At 47.1% G+C, this 27,501-nt stretch overlaps 1 protein-coding gene across 2 annotated transcripts in view; it reads left to right on the top strand.

Annotated features, from left to right (window-relative positions):
• Window positions 1–27,501, top strand: part of LOC126092074 (protein neuralized) — an 897,276-nt gene that overhangs the window by 820,312 nt on the left and 49,463 nt on the right. The window lies entirely within an intron of this gene.

The raw sequence follows: 27,501 nt of genomic DNA, 5'->3' as shown, positions 1-27,501 counted from the left end.
CAATCGGCGATTCTCCATGACCATTTTGCGCACTTTGGCAGTGATTTCTGGAGTAGTGACACATCTTGGCAGACCACTGCGTGGATCATCTAAGCTCTCCCGACCAAATTTAAATTCATTTGTCCACTTAGCAACCGTTGAATATGAAGGAGCAGAGTTCCCCGGTGTACTCTGGAAATCGGCATGAATGTCCTTTGCTTTCATACCTTCACGAAGTACTTAATCAGTGCTCGAATGTAGATTTTTTCCCGTCTTCGCAAATCACTACGCGGGAAGAGAGCCACGTCACCGCCACAGGTCCCTTCCAGGAGCACTGACGTGGGACGTGTTTACAGGCAATAGTCTGATGAATATCACGTGAACAACTCGTTGCGCTACAGCGCTGACCTCTCGTGGTGATTCCGAGAATCAAACCACCCTCGTATTTGTGCCAGACAAAAGCGTAATGGCGATACTGCGCTGTTTAAATAAAACCTTCCACAGCTGTAAGCGGAATAAGACGTCATTTCAGAAACAGGGAGCGAAGTGCGGACACGAAGCTTGATGTCGGCAGTGTGTAATACGTGATGCTCGCCTTGAGCTGTAGACTTGGTGCCAAGGCAGTGATGAAGCTAACGGCATTCGGAACAGGTGCTCATCGCTGTGCTCGCAAGGCAGATTTGCGGAAACGGACGGATGGAGCAACGCCGTGCGGCCCGTGGGAGAAGCGGCGAGTCTCGCGCGGTGCACAAAGAGGTCACCGCGGACACCTCCCGCGATCGTGGGAAAGCACTACCTGTTTGTCCGGTGTGACTGCCATCAGTCCGAAGCCGGGCCCGCTAAATATGCAGCCCTGTCGGCGGTTCGATGGACGACGCCGGCAGCGGTCGCAGTTCCCTGCAGACACTCTTGAATTACGCATACACGGGACACAGCCGTGTTTCTGTAGTCGTACGTCATAGCGAACACGAACGCAACGTCGTGCTTGGAAGTGGTGTACATGTGCGTTGGAGACTGAGACTTCCCTTAGCGCCCTCGGACGATGTGTGGCGCTAAAGTGATGCGGCTATCTTCCCGGTTGAGACGAATATTTTTTGTTTTCCAAGCGAACGACGAGTGCCGCCCGGTCCTTATAATGCAGAAACTGTCTTCTTTGCCAAATACGCTGTGTGCGACAAATATTTTTCTACATGAAGAGCTATAACTCCTGCGCCCACGTGAGCTGGGACCTGTTGTGATACTGTGCCAATATACGAGGGCAGTTCAATAAGTAATGCAACACATTTTTTTTCTCGGCCAATTTTGGTTGAAAAAACCGGAAATTTCTTGTGGAATATTTTCAAACATTCCCGCTTCGTCTCGTATAGTTTCATTGACTTCCGACAGATGGCAGCGCTGTACAGAGCTGTTAAAATGGCGTCTGTAACGGATGTGCGTTGCAAACAACGGGCAGTGATCGAGTTTCTTTTGGCGGAAAACCAGGGCATCTCAGATATTCATAGGCGCTTGCAGAATGTCTACGGTGATCTGGCAGTGGACAAAAGCACGGTGAGTCGTTGGGCAAAGCGTGTCATCGCCGCAAGTCAAGCAAGACTGTCTGATCTCCCGCGTGCGGGCTGGCCGTGCACAGCTGTGACTCCTGCAATGGCGGAGCGTGCGAACACACTCGTTCGAGATGATCGACGGATCACCATCAAACAACTCAGTGCTCAACTTGACATCTCTGTTGGTAGTGCTGTCACAATTGTTCACCAGTTGGGATATTCAAAGGTTTGTTCCCGCTGGGTCCCTCGTTGTCTAACCGAACACCATAAAGAGCAAAGGAGAACCATCTGTGCGGAATTGCTCGCTCGTCATGTGGCTGAGGGTGACAATTTCTTGTCCAAGATTGTTACAGGCGATGAAACATGGGTTCATCAGTTCGAACCTGAAACAAAACGGCAATCAGTGGAGTGGCGCCACACCCACTTCCCTACCAAGAAAAAGTTTAAAGCCATACCCTCAGCCGGTAAAGTCATGGTTACAGTCTTCTGGGACGCTGAAGGGGTTATTCTGTTCGATGTCCTTCCCTATGGTCAAACGATCAACTCTTAAGTGTATTGTGCTACTCTTCAGAAATTGAAGAAACGACTTCAGCGTGTTCGTAGGCACAAAAATCTGAACGAACTTCTCCTTCATGACAAAGCAAGACCTCACAAAACTTCAGTGGGCTGTTCTTCCTCATGCACCCTACAGCCCCGATCTCGCACCGTCGGATTTCCATATGTTTGGCCCAATGAAGGACGCAATCCGTGGGAGGCACTACGCGGATGATGAAGTTATTGATGCAGTACGACGTTGGCTCCGACATCGACCAGTGGAATGGTACCGTGCAGGCATACAGGCCCTCATTTCAAGGTGGCGTAAGGCCGTAGCATTGAATGGAGATTACGTTGAAAAATAGTGTTGTGTAGCTAAAAGATTGGGGAATAACCTGGTGTATTTCAATGCTAAATAAAACAACCCCTGTTTCAGAAAAAAATGTTGCATTACTTATTGAACTGCCCTTGTAGTGTGCTCCAGGAGGAATGGCCAATATGACAGCAAAGCTCGTTTGAAGCAAAAACTTCATACGGTCACTCCGAATGGTTTCCGAGGTAGAACACATTAAATGTAAATTTGTTTTTGGACTAGGGGCGCGCAGTGTCTTACCCATCAGACCTCTTTGCTATTCTGTTCCACCCAGTTTACCTTGTTGCCTTCAGATTCTTTGTAGACGGCGGCCTTACCACAGCGGTAACACCGTTCCCGCCAGATCACGGGAGTTGAGCGCTGTCGGGCTTGGCTACCGTCGGGCTCTGCAAAGCGCTGTTGGCAAGCGGGGTGCACTCAGCCACTGTGAGACCAATTGAGGAGCTTCTTTCTTGAGTAGTTGTGGCTCCGATCAAAACAACCTGACAACGGCTGGGAGAACAGTGTGCTAACCATATATTCCATATTGGCATAAAGTGACGCCTATAGACCGAGGACGACACGGCGGTCGGTCGGTACCGTTCGGCCTTCCAACACATGTTCAGACATTGTTTTTCGGAGTTTCAATCTCGTTACTCCGGATGTTTTTCTCCTGTTAAACTTGCTCGTTGAAATGAAGTCTGAAGTGTACATACGAAAGGTTAATACGCGGGATGAACGGATTGGTAGCATTATGGACGCTACTGCTCTCATTACGGAACGTGCTGCGGCACTCACACGTCTTCTTCAAGGAGTGCATAAATGCACTGAAGTGGACGGTGGAATAGTTGAAAATTTATTGGAATTGTAAAGCAGCCGCAATGTAACGCACAGCTTACTGGTGAATTTGTTAAAAATATCTATTCTTAAATAGATACGTCGTAAAACCTATGTTGTAACGTTTACTGTTGTGCATGTATATGTGTGAACCTGAATATTGCTGAAAAATAACTAAAATAAATAAAATGTGCGTTGTGTTCTACCCCCGGAAACCATGTCAGAATGACGATTTTTTCTTTCAAATGATGATCTATCATGTATTTACCATTCCTTCTGGACACTCCGTATAAAAATGTCTGCTAGTCCAGAGTCTATCACATTGCACATTATTAGTTCACTGACAGTATGCATCACTTTCGTGACTACGAATTGTCCGTTTCGTACTTCGAATAATTTGTTCGCACTGCATATTTCTAGTACTGTGAAATGCCCTTCGCAGTGGTTTATTCGATCCCTAGGGCTGGTCTATTTCTTTTAGGCTCAGGAAATGTTTGTCATGAATACTTTATGGATATGTTTAGCGGTTGCAGAAATGTAGCTCACATAAGGTACCTGATCAGAACAGAATAAACTTTCCATCATAGAGCGGCACATATATAAACCGAATAACTTCCTATTTTCTATTTCTCCTTCTCATCATACCTCTCGCTTTCGTTTAATTTACTTCGGCTACCGTATGGCTTAAACAGCAACTGTTTATCTTGAAACACAGCTATCAGTATGGTGGAATAGAGTAACTCCCCACAGTTGAATCCCTGCACCCTCCAGCTCCTCTTGCTTACGCTGAAACTAATAAAATTCAGTAACGTATGGCAGTGCGGAACATAAGCGGCTGTCCGTAGTTTCCTGAAGCGGCCAGCACAGTGATGAGAGCCGGAAGACATGTGGTCGGCCATGTGTGGCTTCCACGTGGCCCCATTCCGTCCCTGCCGCTCATAGGTCTTCCGTTCTTGTGACTCTTTCCGCATGCGAAGTTCGCTCCGACGTTGGCTTTTTCGGTCGTAATAAGCGAAACCTGTTAAGCTTCACGAAACGTGTTAAAATGTAGTCTTCAACACGTGGTCTGAGGATCGGTAACGTTTCCAGAATATGGAGACGGCTAATGCGGATTGTGGGACGTAACTTTCTCAAGCTATTGCCCGTGTTTCGGGAGAAGTGGCGTTACTTAATAGATCACCTGTTCGTTACTGTCTTGCTGTACAATATTCTGGAAATTAGGAAATGAGTGGCGCTAGTTCGTTTGGCCACTGTCTCACCAATGCTTAGTGTCAGTGCGTATCAGAGTTGTTGTTACAATACGTGGAATGAAGCTTAGAGCTGGTATCCCCCCAAGCCCCCCCAACCACACACACACAGTTTTGCATCACCCCAGTTCCAAGAACTCCTGAAGATAGACGTTGACTGTGAATATTGTATGGCGCACACTCTCCCTTTGACTGTTCAGAGATGTCGCGAAACCCGCCCAAAGATGTAAACAACCGTGTATGAGCAGCGCCTGTTAGATGGCGTCCGACAGCCGATCAGTTAAATGGCTCTGAGCACTATGGGACTTAACTACTGTGGTCATCAGTCCCCTAGAACTTAGAACTACTTAAACCTAACTAACCTAAGGACATCACACACATCCATGCCCGAGGCAGGATTCGAACCTGCGACCGTAGCAGTCGCGCAGTTCCGGACTGCGCGCCTAGAACCGCTAGACCACCGCGGCCGGCAGCCGATCAGTTAGTCGTTCCACCAGGAAGGAGGTACACGGCTCGTGTTGCCTGTAGTCCAACCATGCCCAGACGGTCAATACCGCGGTTCGATCGCGTCCGCATTGCTACTTTGTGCCAGGAAGGGCTCTCAACAAGGGAAGTGTCCAGGTGTCTCGGAGTCAACCAAAGCGACGTTGTTCCGACATGGAGATATAGACAGGAACTGTCGAGGACATGCCTCGGTCTGGCCGCCCAAGGGCCACTACTGCAGTGGATGACCACTACCTATGAATTATGCCTTGGAGGAACACTGACAGCAACACCACCAAGTTGAATAATGTTTTTCGTGTGTCACATGACGTCGTGTTAAAACTCAAACTGCGCACAATAGGCTGCACGGTGCGCAACTTCACTCCCGGCGTGCATGGCGAGGTCCATCTTTGCAACCACGACACCATGCAGCGCGGTACAGATGGGCCCAACATGCTGAATGGACCGCTCAGGATTGGCATCACGTTGTCTTCACCGATGAGTGTCGCATATGCCTCTAACGTGTTTGGAGGCAACCCGGCCAGGCTGAACGCCTTACACACACTGTCTAGCGAGTGCAGCAATGTGGATGTTCCCTGCTGTTTTGGAGTGGCATTATGTGGGGCCGACGCACGCCGCTGGTTGTCACGGAAGGCGCCGTAACGGCTGTACGATACGTGAATGCCATCCTCCGACCGATAGTGCAACCATATCGCCAGCATATTGGCGAGGTATTCGTGCTCATGGACGACAATTCTCGCCTCCCCCCCCCCCCCCCCCCCCCATCGTGCACATCTTATGAATCGTTTACTTCATGATAACGACATCGCTCGACTAGTGGCCAGCATGTTCTCCACACATGAACCCTATCGAACATACCTGAAATAGATTGAAAAGGTTTGTTTATAGACGACGTGGCCCACCAAACATTCTGAGGGATCTACGGCGAATCATTGTTGAGGAGTGGGACAGTCTGGACCAACGCTGCCTTGATGAACTTGTGGATAGTATGCCACGACGAATACAGGACGTGCTAGTATTAGAGGTACTGGTGTGTACAGCAATCTGGACCACCGCCACCCACCTCTGAAGGTCTCGCTTTATGGTGGCACAACATGCAATGTGTCCTTGTCATGAGCGATAAAAAGGACGGAAATGATCATGTTGATCTCTCTTCCAATTTTGTGTACAGGTTGCGGAACTCTCGGAACCGAGGTGACTCAAAATATTTTCTGATGTGTGTATGATTCCGATTCGCTTATCCCTGATGGATACGGCACGAGAGCAGCGTTATGCAATGAGTTCCGATTCTCGGAACTCTAAGTGTAAGCAGATGGCGGCGGAGGAGGCGGCGCGGTGAGCAGGTCAGCCTGATTGGGAGAGGCGGCCGTGGCTCACGCACGGCAGGTTGCTGGAGGACGTGGGAAAGGCCGCCCCGGGGGAGCCGGCCTGTGAGAACTCGCCGCCTCTGATCAGCCCACCAAGTGGATGATGGCTCTCGCCCCACTTGCTGCTACACCGCCGCACCGTTTCGCGACCGACACACTGTTTCCGGAATTAAACGCGACGTCGCAGTCTTTGCCCCTCACGCGGGAACTGCCACTATACAGTGTGTCAGATAGGTCACCGTACCTTGTACCGGAGTACATACTTCGCGAGCTGTTCTGCGTGCGCACGATCGAGCATTGTACAGGTCTAAGCGCCTGTGTCGCCCTCGACGTCTTGAAGAGCATCTCAGATGTGCTTCGAAAGACTTACACTTCCGCGCAGTTCGTACTGTACCTACGGTGAGGAACATGACTTATTTCCCATAATGAGTTGCCTGGCATAGTAAGGTCAGAGCTTCGCGATGGCCCTTCCGGTGGGCCAGAATTGCTGAACCATGCCCAACCCAGTGGCCTCGAAGTTGTTCGTCGGGGGACTCTGGTCCAAGAATAACAAACTGTGTAAGAGCTCCGTCCTATAACACATGATACATGCGACAGTTCAGATGATGCAGTTGTTCACAAGCATATAGCAATGTTAGAAGACAATGAGGATTGATAAGTAATGCAGGCTCTGGCGATTGACAATTAACGTAAATAAATTTAACATAATACGCATACATAGGAAAAGAAAGCCATCACTATACAGTTGCACTATTGATGAAAAATGCTGGAAACAGTATCTTCCGCAAAATACGTAGGAGTAACTATTCAGATCGACATATAAAACAAATAGTAGAAAAACCAGATGACAGATCCATAGGAAGAATCTTAAGGAATCGTAACTCATCCACGAAGGAAGTATCTTAGAAGTCGTTTGCTTCACCTATTCTTCAATATTGTTAATCAGCCCGGGAGCCTTCATAGGTAGATAGAAGAGGCAGAGATGAACATCCAGCGAAGAGGTGCAAATTTCGTCCAAGTTTTGTTGGTGCGAGAGCGTAACAGAAATGCTCAATAAACTCCAGTATCAGACCTTACAAAACAGACGTTGTGCATCACGGAGAGGTTTACTGTTGAAATTCCGAGAAAACACTTTCTGGGAAGAGTCGGAGAGCATACTCAGCATACTACTACTTCCTCCTCCACAAGGCTTGCGAAATGACAATGACGACGAGAAAGTTCGAGGAATTAAAGCTAATACAGGGGCTTACCCGACAATACTTCCTGCGCGCCACTCGCGAGTGGAACAGGGAAAAAGAGTTCACCTAGTGACGGAAGACGCCACACACCGTTTTGCGATTTGCGGAGTATCATGTAGATGTAGACGTCGGTATTAATCACGTATAAACATGCCCAAATTTCCATCAAAAGATAAGACCCGAACAGGTATCGTTGCAGCTCAGTCGATAAAATGACATGAGGCTGGTTTCTTTCTAACTCTTGCACAAATCGATGTTTTGCCTTATACCAGAAAATCATGCTCCTTCAGTGTGAACCGAGATATATATCGCACATTCGTCAGAAAGTAGCACTTGAGCTTAATACTGCAGAGAGTTACAGGAAATTCCTGAACACACTGTATACCCCGTCTGCTGGTGTTAAAAATCTGCCTTCACTTCGAAAAAGCCGTCCAGTAGATAAACGACAAATCCATCACCTAAAATTGCTGCGCAACAGCTCGGGAAGGAGTTTAAATTTTGGAGTTTAGAACTTCTGTGCGAGGTGTCTGAAGCCTTACGAAACACATCAAACAATTAAGATTTATAAATACGGTATCCGGATTGTTTGTTTTTTCGAACTTGGTAAGCTCTGAATTCGTTTAAAGAGCTGTTGGGCAGGAGGTGTTAAACCTACAGCAGCCCTTTATGAAATGTACGCCTTACTTGCCGCTCGTAATAAATCAGTCTCCTTCTGCAGGTCTCCAAACAGTACAAACACTTGATAAAGCTTACACATAGTTTGAAACGTACGCTGTCACAAAGTAATCTGACGTCTGGTTAACAGAAAATGTTGCTGTTTATTGTATAAAAGTTGTTCCAAAGGACACAGTAACACAGTCTCGTACAGACTGGTCGTCATTAGGTCTCAAGTTTGTGATACTGCGTTGTGATCAATATGCTGGATTGTTCCTGGGTAAAGGGGGTTACATCTTTCCCACTACCCAGATCTAAGATTACCGGGAATGTCGGGTGTGTCGAAGACAATGCACTTGCGTCTTCCGGTATGAACTGTAGCTTCAGCCTACCCAGCGTTATCACGGAGTTCGTAGAAGTAACAATTTAAGCGTGTGTCTGCGTTATCTGTACAGAATGGAGTGATCATTATCTTCGTAGATATCTTTGGACATCACTGACGCATGCTTTAACTGTCAGGACTTAATGTCGAGGTCAGGTTGTTAACCTGGTTGGTTTTTCTTGGGCTTGGCGTGCTTTTCTCTCCTAGCAACTTTATTTGGTGAAAAAAGCGGATGACTCCGCTCTTTCTAGAGTACGACAACCCGTAAGTCATCAGGCGCTAGATAATACGTACAGCCAGTTTGCACGGCACGTGACCAACGGAAGTGCTTCGCTGGAAGAACTTGTCTAACGGTAAATATTAGACCTTATTATCGGTCATCGCTGCAGCTTTTCCCTCAAGAAGTGATCCACTGTGAAGGACGGCGGCGTCTATTGTTGCAGCGGACCTCGTTGCTTGGAACATCTGTGTGGTCCCACGCGTGATCTTGCGTAACTGTATCAGCCGGAGCGCTATTAATTCGTCGCCAGATGCGCGGGGGTGGGCCTTGGCAGTGCAGATGGTGTTCCCACGGGGCGGCCTGCGGGGTAATTCGGCCACATGTGCACGCTTCCCGCGGGGCTATGCGCCGGCACTTGTTGACGACGACGCCGCCGCCTGAGTCATTGCCTCCTCCCGGAAACTGCGTGTGGGCGCGTGCTGCGTGCTACTCGCGGATCTACAAGCGCCCCTGGGGGGGTCACTCTTGGGGGGGACGCTGGGAACTGAACGCATGTGTAGCTGTGAGCAAGGGGGAGGCATTTCGATTTTCGAAGCGATCGTGTTTTTGTTCATAGTCATCGGTCCTTGGACTGGTTTCGTGCTGCCATCTGGACATGCATATCATACACCGCTGTTAATTTCTTAACTTGGTATTGATCCTTCTATTTCTGGGTACTTGCGCACATGTCACACACTACTTGCACTTACGTTGGTAAAGAATTTCTAAACCTCTTCCCTCACGCAAATTATGTAGCACCTGTCCGTACTGCACTTTGAGCCTATCTAAAAACTAATCGTGTTGCACAGAATTAAAAATGTCTTTCTTCTGTCTTTTATATAGTCCACGTATGACCTCCACCTATAGCTGTGCTGGACACATTTTCGGAAACTTCAGTTAATACAGTCTGACTAGTGACGTTAACTGGTATTTGGTTGCACATCCGCTGTGGATTTCTCTCGGGGCCATCTAATGTTTGGTAAGCAGCGGCGTTATAAAATTCCAAATCTGGTAGCTCACGTAGACTGTAAAATTTTTCGTCACATTTACGATTAAATTAGAGATCTTGAAGATCAAGCAACAGTTTCACAAATGGTCAATGAATTTATAATCTCTCTCAGCACAATTTTCAATTTAGCGGTTTCAACAGGTTAATCTGTAATGTACAGAAGTTAGTTAGTCGCAGTCCGCTTGTTAGTATTCATTCCGTAGACGGTTTACTTTTAGCGATGCCAGTTTTAATGTTCTTTACGGAAGTAAATCATTATCGTCCAATCCTTATTTGACATCGGCTTATTTACGGTTTTAGACTGTATTGAACTTCCGAAGATGAATTTCTTGACATCGGTAAAGTGAAACATTTTTTTGTGGAGCTGTTGACTGGTTTTATTTTGGTGAAAAGAGTACACACCGCAGCTACTGAACAGTAGCTATAAACAAAATCGTAACGTAATAATCAGTATAGGTGAATGTTTACTCATACTTCTTGCTTACGTTTAAGAAGACGTAACGTCGACTACGCCAACTGTCGAGACAGTTGAGTGACATTCCCGATTACATGTTTCTACGTGGACGCAGAGGTGCAGAGCACAAGTGTTACATACTTAGCAGTTTCGAAGTTACTGCAGAAAAAACGCTAGTGCAAATGGTTGCTGGCCGTTTCAGCATTTGTTAGGTAAGACCACACTATTGTGAGACGAATAGTGTGAATCACTGGACCAACAGTGCACAGGCCGCGTGTTTGAATATAGGTTAGGTAGCGTTTCCAAAATCTTTTTGGAAGTGTGTGCAATGGATACTCCAACCGTGCAGCTGCTCGAATAAATTTCCTCGCAACAGTGTTCCCAGTGACGTTTTCACTGGAAGGTCGTTACGTCGCAGTAAAGGTGAAACCTGGTCCCCGAACCAGACGGCTGCTGCCGGAAGTGGCTCAGGAAACGCATTCAGTGACGCATGCTAATTTTCGCCGGGCGGTTTGTTCCACGTCTCCCATACCTCACGTCTGCGCGGCGAACACGCAACGAGCTGTGCGACTACATCGTTCAGATCTCCCAGAGACGGCGGGTCCGTCACGACGGGACGCAGCGCACAGCACAGCACGGCACGGCACGGCGCGGAGAGGCACTTTCTCGAGCGTGCTGGGCCGCAGGTCGGCGACTCGCAGCCGGATCAATCACGCCCGTCCCACCATTAATTCAGCCGCCCTCCGGCTCTCCCGTCTCCGCGTTTTTCCTCCTAGCTTTTTTCCTCTCGCTGACAGGTGTAACTCAACTTCCATTTGCTATCCGGCCACGTTTACTCCCTAAACTCTTTGTTCCCTTCGTTACGTGTACATAATTCATTTTAAGCGTTGCTCCTAATTAGTTTCAAGTAGTCTTGTGTATATAGCCGCAACTTCGCTAAAGCAGTAAAAAACGAAATTGTTCAAGTAAATGTTCTAACAACCCTACCACAACAATTCTCAAAAATTATGATTGTAGTGTTGCTCACGCTGCTAAATATTGCATTTTCGGGCAACAACAAAGTTATATTATCTGGCAGGTGTCATTAGAGCAAAGTTAATAAAGTCATTTCTTGAAATAATGGATAAACTAGGCACTCATCTTTTCGTGTTTCCCACGCTGGTCTCGTTGTGAACTCGTGGCTCAATCGTCGAAAATCTAGGTAGTGATGATTCCAAGCTCGGATGCAAAGAGGCCTAGGTGTTATTCTGCGATATTCAAAAGTTTTATAGATGTGTTTCATAAACCATTCTTGAAGATTAAACTTTTGCAAGTGATATAAAAAAAGTAATCAGCACTCCGAATTTAAGTTACACTTTTTTATTGCTTTTGTTGCAATATCACGTAACTCGTTCCAAAACATCACTTCACAATATGAAACATACTTCAAAATATCTTCCTCGCTGCTGAAGTTCACATTTCATAAACTGACTACAATTTGCGTCTTTTTAACATGACGACCAAAGCTTGACACTCTAATAACCGCTTACGCGCCGAAATATCAGAGTTAAAAGTACTTCAAAGATCATAGTGACAAAAGAAAGAATACACATATCATTGCAATATATACATACCGATGTATCGAAGTACCTCTACATTAATGAAATCCAATCCGAATGTGGTCACAGAAATATGTTAACTATTTTACAGAAACACAGTAGAATATTGCTGGTATCGAGAGGTTGAGGTGAGGTGCCTTAATGGTTACGTAATTAAAGTACCATTACAATGTACAAATTAATATCTTGAAAACACGTCCTGATGCTTTCGATCGTGTTAGGTGATAGCCTATGGAAGATCGTCTGAATGTGGATAACCATGTCGTCTACTAGAGATAGTGAAGTCTTCACATAATTACATGCATTTTACTAAACGTAGACAAGAATCAGTTAGAACAAATAGTTTTTAAACACGGTGTAATATAACGGTGTAGACTATCGCCTAAATATTTACCTTGACTTCATCCTTCGTAAAAGGACATGTAATGTAAAGAAACAAATTACAGTTTTCGATGGCATTGAGCCACAGTAATGCAACACTTTAAACCACCATTTGACTGTTTTATTGCATTTATCTTCTGTACTATTCACATTTCGGCTTTTGTGCCATTAAGTACAATGCTAAACGGTGTTAGCATTCTACTTGTTAATGGTATAAGAGCCGGAATGTGGATCTACAAAAGATACATACAATAAAGCAGTCAAATGGCGGTTTACGTAAAAACAAAAATTATGGCGAATGGAGAGAGGGAGAGAAGCTGAAAATAATGCAGTTTGCAGATAGCCTGATTTTTCAAAAAATGGTGACTCCAGAGAATAGTATACCGGCTGAAAGAAAATGCAGAAAATAAAATTTAATATGCAAGAAATGCTAGAACGGCATTTCAGTCAGATCAAAAATTGTTTTACACTACTTATTACTTTGAGAGCATTTCTCTAGAATCTTATCTAGATTGTGATAAATCAATACTTATTTGGCACTGACATTTAAAAATAACAGAAGTTCCAAGCTACCGGTGGTACCGTTAGAACACTGGAACATAAAGCACAAAAAGGATCCCCCCCAGGGGGTCCACAACTCTTTTGTGGATACGTGCGTAGCGAGCACGGGACCCCGAGCTAATGTGGCCTTCCTTCCTTTCCGGGCTGCATACCTTCCCATTCCGCATCCTTCCCCATCCCTATCTTCGCCCCTCCTCCCCTCACCTCTGGCTCTTTCCTTCTCTTTCTCCCCATCTGGGAGTATGGTTTGTGCCTACGTCCGGAGACGGACGCTCGTAAATGTACTGCATTTCTTGCCTTCCTTGCTTTTATGTCTTCTTCCTTCCTTTGTCCTTCTCTTTTCCTTACCTCTTCTCTTTCTTTTCTCCGCTGCGGCGTTTGAGACCTCTCTTCCTTCCCTTCCCTTTCTTTTTCTTCCTCCCTGTGCGTGTCTGAAGGCCGACCCACGCCCTTCGTGCGTAGCCGGTGACGGGGTAACGCGTAATTCCCCGCCCCGGGTAGACAGGTAGGACACGTACGTACCCCCTGGTAACGGCCAGGCCCAGGGAGGGGTGATTACCCGAGCTGATACCTTCCGAAAATGCCGATTGGTCCCTCCGTCCGTTTGTCGGGAGGTGTGACCTGAGGTGTGAACAATCACCTAAGGCGGGAGTGCCCTCAGAGAGGGCCCCCACAAGGGAGGAGCGCGCCATCGGAGACGCCGGTAATCATGGGGGATTCTTCCGCAATGGTTTCCTCACCTTCCACTAAGTCTAGTCACAAACGTAAGCATACTGAGTCTCAGCCACAGACGATTCTTCCATCGTTGCCACAGTTCCTTGTTGTTTCTCGGTCTGATGAAGGTCACGACTTCTCCACGGTCAACCCTTTCATTATTCAGAAAGGAGTCGACGCAATAGCAGGTCCTGTAAAGTCTTGTTCCAGATTACGGAATGGCACCCTGTTGTTAGAAACACACAGTGCCCTCCAGTCACAAAAATTGCTGCGTACTTCTCTGCTCCACACCTTCCCTGTCCGGGTGGAACCGCACCGTACCTTGAATTCCTCGCGTGGAGTCGTTTATACACGCTCCCTCGATGGATTGTCTGACGAAGAAATTCAGCACTATCTGTCTGACCAGGGCGTAACGGCAGTTCATAGAGTAATGAAACGGGTTGACACGAACATCATTCCAACCCGCACTGTCTTCTTGACATTTGACACAGTTCAACTCCCATCGAAAATCAAAGCAGGCTATGAGATAATTTCCGTTCGCCCTTACGTCCCAAATCCTACGCGTTGCTATCGATGTCAGCGGTTCAATCACACCAGCCAGTCCTGTTCCAATCCAGCCAAATGTGTTACGTGTGGCACGGATGCCCATGAGGGTGCTTGTCCACCTCCATCCCCTCGCTGCATCAACTGTATGGGTGACCACGCTGCTTCCTCTCGAGATTGCCCCGTTTTTAAGGATGAGAAGCTCATCCAGGAAATAAGGGTGAAGGAAAAGGTGTCGACCTTTGCTGCTCGAAAATTATTCGCCAGTCGCAAGCCCACCGTGCCTCAGACAGGAAAATACAGCACTGTCCTTGCTTCTCCTCGGCCAACAAAGGAGGCGGCCACGCAGACTTGCGACCTCACCTTTAGTACCACGGTCGTCAGATCGGCCAGCGCAAAGATCGCTCGTTCAACCTCACCACTTTCGCCTGCCCACTCTATGGCTCACCCTTCGTCGGGTTCTGCTACATCTCGAGCCCAAAAGTCGGACGCCAAGTCTTCGAAAAAAGAGCATACTCGTGAAGAGTTTTTACGGACCGCAGCTTCACAACCATCGGTTCCTCCTTCCTCTAAACAACATTCTTCCAAGAAGGCTACAAAGAAACCCAGTTCCTCTCCTTCTCCGCCAAGGCGTGCCCCCTCTACAGCACCACCTGGCGGAAATCGCCCTCGGCCATCTTCTGTGTCGCCGAGGCGCACTGCTGGTGGCCGGTCAACCGGCCGATCGCTGGTGGCAGGGACTGCTCCTGACCAACTTATGGATCAGGATCTTCTGCCTTCGGCTGAATGCCATTCCATGCTGTCGGTTGCTAGCTCCGAGCAGTCTTTGAGTTGACAGCAACTTTGGTCCCATTCCTCCATTCTCTTTTCACCCCATGTCCATTATCCACTGGAATATCCGCGGCATTCGAGCCAATCGGGATGAATTGTCGGTCCTCTTACGCTCCTACTCGCCGGTCATCTTCTGTCTTCAGGAAACAAAGCTGCGTCCCCATGACCGCTTTGTTCTCCCTCATTTTCAGTCTGTCCGATATGATCTCCCCTCTGTTGAAGGCTCTCCAGCCCATGGAGGACTCATGATTCTTCTCCGTGATACTCTCCATTATCACCCAATCCCCTTAAACACTTCCTTCCAAGCTGTCGCCGTCCGTCTTTCACTTTCCGGATACACGTTCTCTCTTTGTACTGTATACATTCCATCGTCCACACCAATGGCACGAGCTGATCTCCTTCATCTTCTTGGTCAGCTTCCACCCCCCTATTTGCTGGTTGGGGACTTCAATGCCCACCACCCGCTTTGGGGATCTCCACACCCTTGTCCACGTGGCTCCGTATTGCTAGACGTCTTCCACCAAGCGGATCTAGTTTGCCTCAACACTGGGGTCCCCACATTTTTGTCTGCCTCCACGACAACCTTATCTCATTTGGACCTTGCGGTCGGTACTGTTCCGCTAGCTCGGCGCTTCGAATGGTTCGCCCTTGATGATACACACTCGAGTGACCACTTTCCATGTGTCCTCAGACTGCAGCCTCAACTGCCATATATGCGCCCGCGACGCTGGAAGTTTGCCCAAGCCGATTGGACACTTTTTTCGTCTCTCGCGACATTCGATGACCGTCGCTTTCCCAGCGTCGACGATGAGGTCACACACATTACCGACGTTATCCTTACAGCTGCGGAACGTTCAATACCACGCACCTCCGAATTGCCCCGGCGCCCCCCAGTTCCTTGGTGGAACGAGGCATGCCGTGACGCAATACGTGAGCGGCGACGTGCTCTTCGCATTTTCCGTCACCATCCTACTTTGGCCAACTGTATCCGCTATAAGCAGCTCCGTGCGCGATGCCGTCGCGTCATCCGCGATAGCAAGAAGGCAAGCTGGAAATTCTTTATTAGCTCATTTAACACCTTCACTCCCTCCTCGGAAGTTTGGAGTCGGCTTCGACGGTTCTCAGGCGCGCCTAGTTTCTCCCCGGTTTCTGGGCTCACTGTCGCGCATGATACCTTAGTGGACCCCGTCGCAATTTCTAACTCGTTGGGTCAGCACTTTGCTGCGATTTCGAGCTCTTCAAATTACCCGCCAGCGTTTCTCCCGAAGAAACGTGCAGCGGAAGTGCGACCTCTTGCTTTCTCCTCCCAAAATCACGAAAGCTACAATACTGTTTTCTCCATGCGGGAACTCCAACATGCCCTCTCATCTTCTCGCTCCTCCGCCCCAGGACCGGATGGTATCCATGTCCAAATGTTGCTGCATTTATCCACCCATAGTCTGCGTTACCTCCTTCGCCTTTATAATCGAATTTGGACCGGCAGCACCTTTCCCAGACGGTGGCGGGAAGCTATTGTCGTTCCCGTTCCGAAACCTGGAAAGGACAAACATCTCCCCTCTAGCTATCGCCCCATTTCTCTCACGAGTAGTGTCTGTAAGGTTTTGGAGCGTATGGTGAATTACCGTTTAGCTTGGTGGCTGGAATCCCGCAGTCTTTTAACACCAGCCCAATGCGGATTTCGGAAGCATCGTTCTGCAGTTGACCATCTTGTTGCTCTCTCCACTTATATCATGAACAATTTTCTCCGGAAACGCCAAACGGTAGCAATATTTTTTGATCTGCAGAGAGCATACGATACCTGTTGGAGGACAGGTATCCTCCGCACACTGTTCTCTTGGGGCTTTCGAGGCCGGCTGCCCCTTTTTCTTCGCGAATTTATGGCAGAGCGCACTTTTAGGGTGCGGGTGAACACTACTCTCTCCCGTACTTTCTCCCAAGAAAACGGGGTACCCCAGGGATCCGTGCTGAGTGTTGTACTGTTTGCCATCGCCATAAATCCAATAATGGATTGTCTCCCTCCTGATGTCTCGGGCTCCCTCTTTGTGGACGATTTTGCGATCTACTACAGCTCTCAACGGACCAGCCTTCTTGAACGACGTCTTCAAGGATGTCTCGATCGCCTCCACTCGTGGAGCATCGAAACTGGCTTCCGTTTTTCACCCAGTAAGACCGTTTGTGTCAATTTTTGGCGACGTACGGAGTTTCTTCCGCCCTCCTTACATCTAGGTCCTGTCAACCTTCCGTTTTCAGACGTCGCTAAATTCTTGGGTCTTATGTTTGACAGAAAACTATGCTGGTCCTCCCACGTTTCCTATCTTTCGGCTCGCTGTCTGCGATCACTTAACACCCTCCGTGTCCTGAATGGTACCTCCTGGGGAGCGGACCGAGTGGTCCTTCTCCGCCTCTATCGCGCCTTAGTGCGCTCGAAATTGGATTATGGAAGCATCGTCTACTCCTCTGCTCGGCCGTCTATTCTTCGGCGTCTCGACTCTATCCACCACCGTGGATTACGTTTAGTGTCTGGAGCTTTTTACACTAGCCCTGTGGAAAGCCTTTATGCTGAGACTGCTGAACCTCCGCTGTCCAATCGGCGAGCAGTCCTCCTGAGTCGTTATGCTAGCCGTCTGTCTTCCATGCCTGCTAATCCAGCCCACGACCTTTTTTTCGAGGCCTCCTTTGATGTAGGGTATGCAGGCCGCCCCTCCTCCCTACTACCCCCGGGAGTCCGCTTCCGTCAACTGCTCCATTCTCTTTCCTTCCGCTTTCCTAAAACCTTCCTGACAACTTGGGGTACAGCACCGCCTTGGCTCCGTCCCCGGATCTGCCTGCTCCGTGACCTTTGTCAATTTCCCAAAGATGGTACCCCTACACTTGTTTATCGTCGGGCGTTTGCTGCTCTATGTGCAGAAATGACGGACGCCACATTTATTTACACCGACGGCTCGAAAACATCGTTAGGTGTAGGGAGTGCCTATATTGTTGGCGACACCCCAAATCGCTTTCGGCTTCCCGACCAGTGTTCGGTTTATACTGCGGAGCTTTACGCTGTTCTCCAGGCTGTCCACTACATCCGCCGCCATCAGCGGCTACAGTACGTTATCTGCTCAGATTCTCTCAGCTCTCTCCTCAGTCTCCAAGCTCTTTACCCTGTGCACCCTCTGGTCCACCGGATTCAGGACTGTCTGCGCTTGCTTCACCTGAGGGGCGTCTCGGTGGCGTTCCTCTGGCTCCCGGGACACGCTGGTATCTGTGGGAATGAGGCGGCCGATATAGCGGCCAAGGCCGCAGTCTCTCTTCCTCGGCCAGCTATTCAGTCGCTTCCCTTCACCGATCTTCGGAACGATTTATGTCGCCATGTTGCTCAATTATGGCATGCCCATTGGTCGGCACTTCCCTGTAATAAATTGCGGGAAGTGAAAGCCCTTCCTTGCGCTTGGACCTCTTCCTCCCGAACGCGTCGTCGGGAGGAGGTAATTTTAGCTAGACTCCGGATAGGGCATTGTCGTTTTAGCCATCGACATCTTTTAAGCGGCGATCCTCCCCCACTCTGTCCCCACTGCTCTCAGCTGTGGACGGTAAGACACCTTTTAATTGAATGCCCCTATTTTAATCCGTTACGCTCCCGTCTACAGCTATCGCCTGATCTATCGTCGATTTTAGCAGATGACACGCGCTCCGCCGACCGCGTTCTACAGTTTATTAGTGACAGTGAAATGACGTCAGTCATTTGAAGCCTTTTTTGGGGACAATCACCCCCTTTCTGTAGTGGATTTTTAAGCAGTCTTCTCTTTTTAGTTTCTCCAATTTTCTGACTTTGTTCCCATTGCTGCTGGTTTTAAATTTCGGTTTTTTACTGTCTTAAGTCACGGGCTGGGCGCTAATGACCATAGAAGTTTTGCGCCCTAAAACCACAAAAAAAAAAAAAAAAAAAACAAAAAGGATCACCTTGACATTTTACAGAGCAATGGCTTCTCTTATTCTATGGAAGCGGAAACCCGATTACCAAAAACAAAATGCAAACATCAGAGATGAGTTTGCAGAAGAGAGGAAGAGCTGCACAAGAAGTTGATTAGAAATGAATATATTAGAACAGTCAAATATTTGCAAAATGAATAAAAATGCAAAAATAGCATGTAAATAGCAGACAAAACATGAGTGCCAGGTCATAGAATTTCCCACAACATCCTGAAGTAAAAGCCGAATGGGACAGAGGTTAGAATACCTCGGAAAAGATAGGAATGATCTGTCAGTTCGGAATAGGCAACAGGCCAATCCTTGGAATGGGAACGACCACCTGTCTTCGCCGCTAAATGGGAGGACAGACGTAAAGGATAGCAAAGAATTTCCTGTGGAAGTACGTGTTTTGGCGATAAAGTTGCTATTTAGCGAAAACCGGTTACTTCGGTCCATTGATTGAGAGTTACGGCGTTGCTTGTAAATCAGTGCGCCATAGCCGAAATCGAATGGGTCTATGCTACTGCTTTGAAACTTGTGCTGAGCACCTTACTGTAGGTCTTCTGAATTTGAGTGAACAAAGTCATCCATAAATTTTATTGTTCGGCCCGCATTACCTCTTGCGTTTTACTGGAACTTAAAAACTCCTTCACGATCATTTAACCACCTCAAAAAATAATGATGCAGTATATAAAGCTTACATCCATATTGCATGTGAAAAAATGAAAAAGTGCGTGTTTATAACAGGCGTTGACTAGCAACGGTCATTGGTATGTTATATAGCTGCAAAGGTTCCCAGACATTGTCATGTCCACAGGTAGTTTTTGATCTCTGGAAACTTTACATTGCGTCATACGTCGCGATCAGTCTGGAGGGATAGGGGCGCCCATATTAGCTAATTCAGTTGCTTCGGTTGCCGCTTTACTATCTAGCTCATAAATCACAAACACCGCAACGTAACTCCAGCGACTTCAAGACACGAGCAGCTCTGTACTTGTGGGACAAGTCCATTTTCCATCTTGACATGTATATAATTGGTTATACTACGATCAGCTGATAGGGGCTGTTCACCATTTTCAAGTGCGCAGTTATATACTCCGTAGTCAGCCTTACTATACGAATATAAGAGTACGCACTTGAAAATGGGAACTAGTGTAAGTCAGGCAATCGTGGTGTAAATAAGTGATTGTATGAAAAACCGGGGTGGGAAACGTAATTCTTTCAATAAACTTGTGTCTGAGACCCTAAATGGGAAAAACGTAGTTGCATATAGTTTTGCGTAGTTTCACTTTGACCATATGTCCTGATAAGATATCACCGTATACTCTATTGGTCCCTAATGGAGTCTCAACACAGCCGTCTACGTGAACAGTTAAAGGTAGAAAATTTCTGGCATGTCTACATGAGGATGGTGTCAGATAAATTGTCATGACGGCCGCTACATAATTCCCATGTTCTTGACGTAAGCTAACGTCCTCGAATCTTCTTTCCCTCTTTATTTCTGCAGTTGTCAGATTTGGTGCGCTGTAACGTCGCATCAGATCGAAACCAATCGGCTGTTGGGATTCGAAAATTTCGAACGCAGAGCTGGGCTGGACAGATTGCGCCAACGGAAACTAGCGGACCCTAGGCGGGCAGGGGTAAGATTCGGCTGGGGTTGTCCCTCGTAACGTACGCAGCCGGCTACCTGCGCTGCGTACACGGCTATTCAGCGACCGCAGGGGTGCGCCGGGGGCGCCCGCCGCCCGCCTCTCACTGCCGTGGGAAAGCCGCGCCGCTTCGATCTCTGCCGCGCCGCGACGCCGCCGCAACAGGTTGCAGCGCTTCCTGGCCCCGAGCCGCTCGTGTGTCGCTTCCGCCGGGGCTTCTGGACAGCTGCGCAGCGCCGCCAGGGCGCGGACTGGACTCTCCCCGACAAACATACCGCACCCGGGCTCCAGCGTGCCCACTTCCTTTCGCAAACTCTTTGCTCCGCAATGCCGCATTCAAGCTAGGGCTGTTGACAAAGTATCGATATTTCGAAATTTTCTCCAAATCGGCGATACTAATTCACCCGATACGTCGATATCGAAATGGCAATATCGAGTACCGACATTATTTTGTATCACGATTTCCCGTAAATATTTGAAGTTGGTCTTTTTAAATTGTGTTGTTGTGGTCTTCACTCCTGAGACTGGTTTGATGCAGCTCTCCATGCCACTCTATCCTGTGCAAGCTTCATCATCTCCCAGTAACTACTGCAACCTACATCCTTCTGAATCTGCTTAGTGTATTTCTCTTGGTCTCCCTCTACGATTTTTACCCTCCACACTGCCCTCCAATGCTAAATTGGTGATCCCTTGATGCTTCAGAACATGTCCTACCGACCGGTCCCTTCTTCTTGTCAAGTTGTGCAACAAACTCGTCTCCCCAATTCTATTCAATACTTCGTCACTTATGTGATCTACCCACCTAATCTTCAGCATTCTTCTGTAGCACCACATTTCGAAAGCTTGTCTTGTCTAAACTATTTATCGTCCATGTTTCACTTCCATACATACTCCATACAAATACTTCCAGAAACCACTTCCTGACACCTAAATCTATACTAGATGTTAACAAATTTCTCTTCTTTAGAAACTCTTTTTCTTGCCATTGCCAGTCTACATTTTATATCCTCTCTACTTCGACCATCATCAGTTATTTTGCTTCCCAAATACCAAAACTCATTTACTACTTTAAGTGTCTCATTTCCTAATCTAATACCCTCAGCATCACCCGACTTAATTCGACTACATTCCATTATCCTCGTTTTGCTTTTGTTGATGTTCATCTTATATGCTCCTTTCAAGACTCTGTCCATTCCGTTAAACTGCTCTTCCAAGTCCTTTGCTGTTTCTTCTGACTGGATTACAATGTCATCAGCGAACCTCAGTTTTTATTTCTTCTCCATGGATTTTAATACCTACTCCGAACTTTTCTTTTGTTTCCTTTATTGCTTGCTCAATATACAGATTGAACAACATCGGGGAGAGGCTACAACCCTGTCTCACTCCCATCCCAACCACTGCTTCCTTTTCATGTCCCTCGACTCCTATAACTGCCATCTGGTTTCTGTAGAAATTCTAAATAGCCTTTCGCTCCCTGTATTTTTTCCCTGCCACCTTCAGAATTTGAAAGAGAATATTCCAGTCAACATTATCAAAAACTTTCTCTAGGTCTACAAATGCTAGAAACGTAGGTTTGCCTTTCCTTAATCTTTCTTCTAAGATAAGTCGTAAGGTCAGTATTGCCTCACGTGTTCCAACGTTTCTACGGAATCCAAACTGGTCTTCCCCGAGTTATTGTAGTAAAAAAAAATTTTACTTTCACTGCGTGAAGGAGTCTTCCTTTTTAGCTTTAGTCACGTGCAATGTTTTTTAGTATTTGAAGCAAGTATCGTGGCACAATAGTAGTAGTTTCCACAGGGCGGTGGCAGTGTGAATGGAATAACAGGATTTCTGATGTGAAGAAATAGCATGTCAGTTGCGTTAAAAAAAAATAACGCAACTGATGTGCTATTTCATCACATCGGAATTCTTCGGAAATAGTTCCTGAAAATGAGCACAATCCGAATGACAAGAATGGAATTTACGTTGAGTGGAGACAAGCGAGACGGAAATGCTCACGTAATCGGCGTTTGACGCTACCACCAGAATCGGCAATGTTTAGCTTCACCAATTAGTTTTGTGCTGTGGTTGCTGGCCTTAGTAGAAATCAGAGAAACAGGGAAGCTGACACGGTGTTCCAGTCAAAGTGCCACTTACATGCCGTTGCTATCATTAACGAAGTGATTATCGCCAAGTGTGAACGTGTTTAGTTTCTTTCAATTCTTGCTCTAAGGGCTGCCCGCTTGTTGATGTACAGAATATCCAATAACAAATATTACAATACATAACTCTAAAACTGGCAATATATATACAATGTGCAGCCGATATCTTTATAGGCAGGTACGTTGATATTTTTTCATCAGTACATCTATACTTTTTCGATATGAGAACCGATGATGATACTTTTTTAAATATTAGTATATCGGGTTCCCGAGATTTTTAAAATAAACAGTCCTAGTTCCTACACGCAACTAAAGTGACACCAAATCTCGTAGCATATTGCAGTGGCATGTCAGTTACCTTTCCGAACATCATGGTGTTGGCGTCACTGCAGTGGTGTCACTTCCCGCTGCACCACTGCAAGTTAAAGGTGGTTCTGCTCGATGTCACTGCCTTCCCTGTATCGCAGAGTAGCACGGCTGCTCCATGGTAGTTGTATTTTGAAGCGCCAGCATTCTGTCCAACTATCTGGTGTAATTATATGTGCTGTGGTTCGTCAGAGGGCTCCATTTTGTTACTACAAAACATGTTCGTAGGCAGGTGAGATTTCATAGTTTGTGGAGCTACATGAAGAGCGATCTTGCTTACGGTACGAAAGAAGCCAGTCGTATATAGTGGTGGTTTGCGGTAGACTGGCGCTATTGGTTGGGGTCACGTGGTACTCTTGCAATTAAACATCGTCCTGTTAACACGTTCTTACCTCCACACTACTATAACAGTAGTGTAGGGATATAACGTCCCATCAATGTTACTTCCTGCTCTCGCTGATTCTTCTCTCTGTTTGGCCACATGTATCCCCCAGACATATACCTTTGATTCGATAATTTACTAGGAAAAAAATTGTCTCCAGAAGGCAAATTACTGATAAACGTAACTTGGTAAAACTCCGCCTGTGACTGAGAAAGGTGGTGGCTGCTACTAGTACGTCAGTAGCTTGTCTTTGAGGTGATCTGTCCAGTAGCCAATCCGTATTCAGGTTTACGAAACTTTTTAGTAATGTATTTACCAAATCAATATTTCAGTGAAGAGTTAAGCTTGGACTCCAGCGTTAGTAGCTTCAGATTTGACTGGGCGTCACCCTAACCTTCTTTTGGCCTTAAGAACTTAAACGCAAATGCAGAGCAGCCAATTATCATTCCCGATCTCAAACAGCTGGATAGCGTGCCGTTTGACGAAGAGTGATTACCTCGGAACGGGTCACGCAATTAAAAATAAATAAGATCGAAAAGTGACCGGTTGCCTGTTATTTTCTGTAGTTGAATAGCTAATGAGCTGTCCGTTCCACCTTACTTCTCGAAAGAGAACTAGCAGTTTCGTTGGCGTGCTGGACCTCGGCCATTCGTCCTATTGGAATTAAGACTGACTGGACACTGCCACTCTAGACAAAAACTAGTTACCTTGTACATATAAAATAGCTGTGTCCTTCATGGCACCAGGCATTGGTTGTATGCCTACTTCCTCCCTTTTCCATTCGCCCTAGCACAGTCTCCTGATCTGTCTGATTCTGATTTCTCTCTTTGTAGGATTCAGTCAGAAGACTGGTTTGGTGCTCTCCATGCTACTGTCCTATGCAAGCCTCTTCATATCCGAATAACTACTGCAACTTACATCCTTCTGAATTTGCTTCCTATATTCATCTCTTGGTCGCCCTCTGCGACTTTTACCCCCCCCCCCCCCCCCCACACACACACACACACACACACACACACACACACACAGAGATATAGTTTCATCCAATATTAAGTTGGTGATCCCTTGATGTCTCAAATGTGTCCATTCGTCCATTCAACCGATCCCTTCTTTTAGTCAGGTTGTGCCACAAATTTTTGCTCCACTTCTGTTCAGTACCTCATAAGTGATGTACCATGTTATCTTCTGCATTCTTCTTTAACACCATATAGTTCAAAAGCTTCTCTTCTAAACTGATAATCGTCAGTGTTTCACTTCCATATATGACTACACTCCAAATACCTTCAGAAAGGACTTCTAGTTCTTAAATCTGTATTGGATGTTAATAAATTTCTCTTTAGGAACGCTTTCCTTGTCATTGCTAGTCTACATTTTATATTCTCCTTGCTTCAGCCATCATCTGCTATTTTACTGCCGAAATAGCAAAACTCTTCTACCGCTGTGTGTTGTTTCCTACTGTAATTCCCTCAGCTTAACGTTATTTAGAGTACATTCAATTACGCTGGTTTTCCTTTTGTTGATGCTCATCTTACAATTTCTTTTCAAAACGCTACCCTTTCGGTTCAACTGCCCTTCAGTCCTTCGTCGTCTCTGACAGAATTACATTGTAATCGGCAAACAGTGCAGCTTTTATTTCTTCCACGTAAACTTTTAATGCCAGTTCCAAATTTCTCCTTGGTTTCCTCCAGAGCTTGCTCAGTGTACCGATTGAATAACGTCGGGGGGCAGGCTACAACCCTGTCTCACTCCCTTCTCAACCAGTTTCCCTTTCATGCCCCTCAACTCTGCAGTCTGGATTCTACACAAATGGTACACAGCCTTTCACTCCCTGTTTTTTACCCCCTGTTAAGTTCAGAATTTAGAGGGTAGTATTCCAGATTCTGATTTAAGTCTGCAAAATTTGAAGTTAGTGTCGTAATATAGTCATCCCAACCGTAACTTGTCACGTTGGGCAAGCGGTCAGAGAGCAAAATCGGCTTCCTGTGACGAGCGGTCAGCGGGTTTTGTGGTGCGTAGGCGGAAGTGGGCAGCCGAAATACTGTGGAAATGGAGGTTAATGATCCGTGCCCAGGGCGACCGCACGGCACGGCGCGGCAGAGGTAGCCTCCGTCCGCCGGCGCCAGAGGTCAGCAGCGGCGGCGCAGGTAGCGGTGGAGGCGGAGGAGGAGGAGGCAGCCGATCCGGAACGTGGGAAAGGGAGCTCAGCTGCGCAGAGCCAGCCAGCGAAACCGTTGCTGCGCCGCGCCGCGTCGCGCGGCAAGAAGCCGCCGCCGCTTGCACAACCCGCGGCGCGCTCGCACGCGGACGGGAGAATTCACTGCGGGCGAACTTTCTGCTGGCACACCACCTACAACACTTTCCAACTCTACACAGCCAGGGGCAAACAGAGGTGAACGCTGGTGTTCTCTCTCGTTCTTAATTCTCTGCTCCTAATCTTGGCCCATTCAGCTTCATTCCTACAGCGACCTTCACAGATAAACACGTGTGCTGTGTACTCACAGCGATCAATAAAAAAGTATGTTCTAAGGTTGTGTGCTGTGTGTGGTCTCACCCGCGTCAGGTATTGACATCAATGGGGTCAAACAGCGCACACCTTGGCAATGTCACAGTAGCACTTAGGTGAAAGCTAATGTATGTGTAACTTATTAATGGGACTAGAGGCCCTAGGAGATTAGATTCAGTTATACAGAGTGATTCTGTGATGTTCCCAACTTTCAGGGGTGAATGCAGAAGGGTGAATGTATCAAGAGACCCTGGTCTGTAAACGACGGATCGACCTTTGTAAGCGAAAATCGTTCTGGTACCGCTGACAGTGAAATATAGGTACTGGTTCTGTTGTTACGGAGGTTCTAAGATTGGCAACTTTCGTAGGTGCTAGGATGGACCAGAACAAGGAAAGTCTAGTAAATATCGACTTTGTAATGCATACGTAAAGATCAATGGGCACTTGCTTGGAAGAAGAGATATCAGTCGTGAAGATAAGTCCTCTTAGCTGTTACGGTACGCACTTTAGTGCCCATGTTTACTAGACATTATTCTTATTTTGGTACATACTACCTCCTCCAAAAGCGTGGAGAACAGACCGTGCAGTAGAACAGGTCTACTGTCGGAGGCATCACATAGATTTTCGGTGATAACGTCAGACCCGCCCCTTACCTTGAACTGACACATTTACTTTCCTCCATCCATGAAAGTTTGTACCTTCACGGACTCACCTTGTATACTGTACATTAATATTCTATGTTCTGGAATCTGACAGATGTCTGCGTCGGTGGTTGCCTCACAACGAATTGTACTTCTCAGGCGTCGACGAAGAAATAGTATCCTCATACATGTAACGGTTTTACCCCATAATAATTAATGGTTTTCATTTCCTCATTTGCACTCACAACTGATCAACGTTAAAGTTCTTCTGAGGACTAGACAATAAATGTTGGTACTGTTCCCAGAAAAGATTTTGATCGAGATAAATAATAAAGCCCTCCCCAACCTATATGTAGGTATGAACACGACAGTAAACTCCAGTTCGTCGTAAGCTTTTCATTCATCGCATCTAGACATTTTTCACATACAGACCACTGGCACTGGTGAAAGATGGGACAAACGACAGAGAAAAAGCCTAGGACCGATTGAGTATTAATTCTGAGTATTTGGATTTGTAGTCTGACTCACATTATGGGAGACTTAAGTTCTAGGATACTTGAGAGAATCTGTATTCGTGCAAGGAACTACAAAGCTGTCATTTGTGGCAGCGATGTTCTTTCCCTCGCACTGTGCGTTTCTCCCTGCGCTCTAGCAGATGCAATTTGTGCTGTGTGGGGAAAATAGTGCCACGTGCCAACTTGTTCATACATGCCCGAGACAACTCGTCTGATTTCGAATCGAAGTAATTCTACACCAGACCGTGGTGTGTGTGTGTGTGTGTGTGTGTGTGTGTGTGTGTGTGTGTGTGTGGCGCGGCCGAGTCCTGCACGCCTGTGTTGCTGTGGTGCGGCCAGCGCGTAACGCCTGGGAGGTGGGC

The sequence above is a fragment of the Schistocerca cancellata genome, chromosome 1 (genome assembly GCF_023864275.1).
Source record: "Schistocerca cancellata isolate TAMUIC-IGC-003103 chromosome 1, iqSchCanc2.1, whole genome shotgun sequence".
Lineage (NCBI taxonomy): Eukaryota > Metazoa > Arthropoda > Insecta > Orthoptera > Acrididae > Schistocerca > Schistocerca cancellata.
This window is presented reverse-complemented; position numbering and strand designations above follow the sequence as displayed.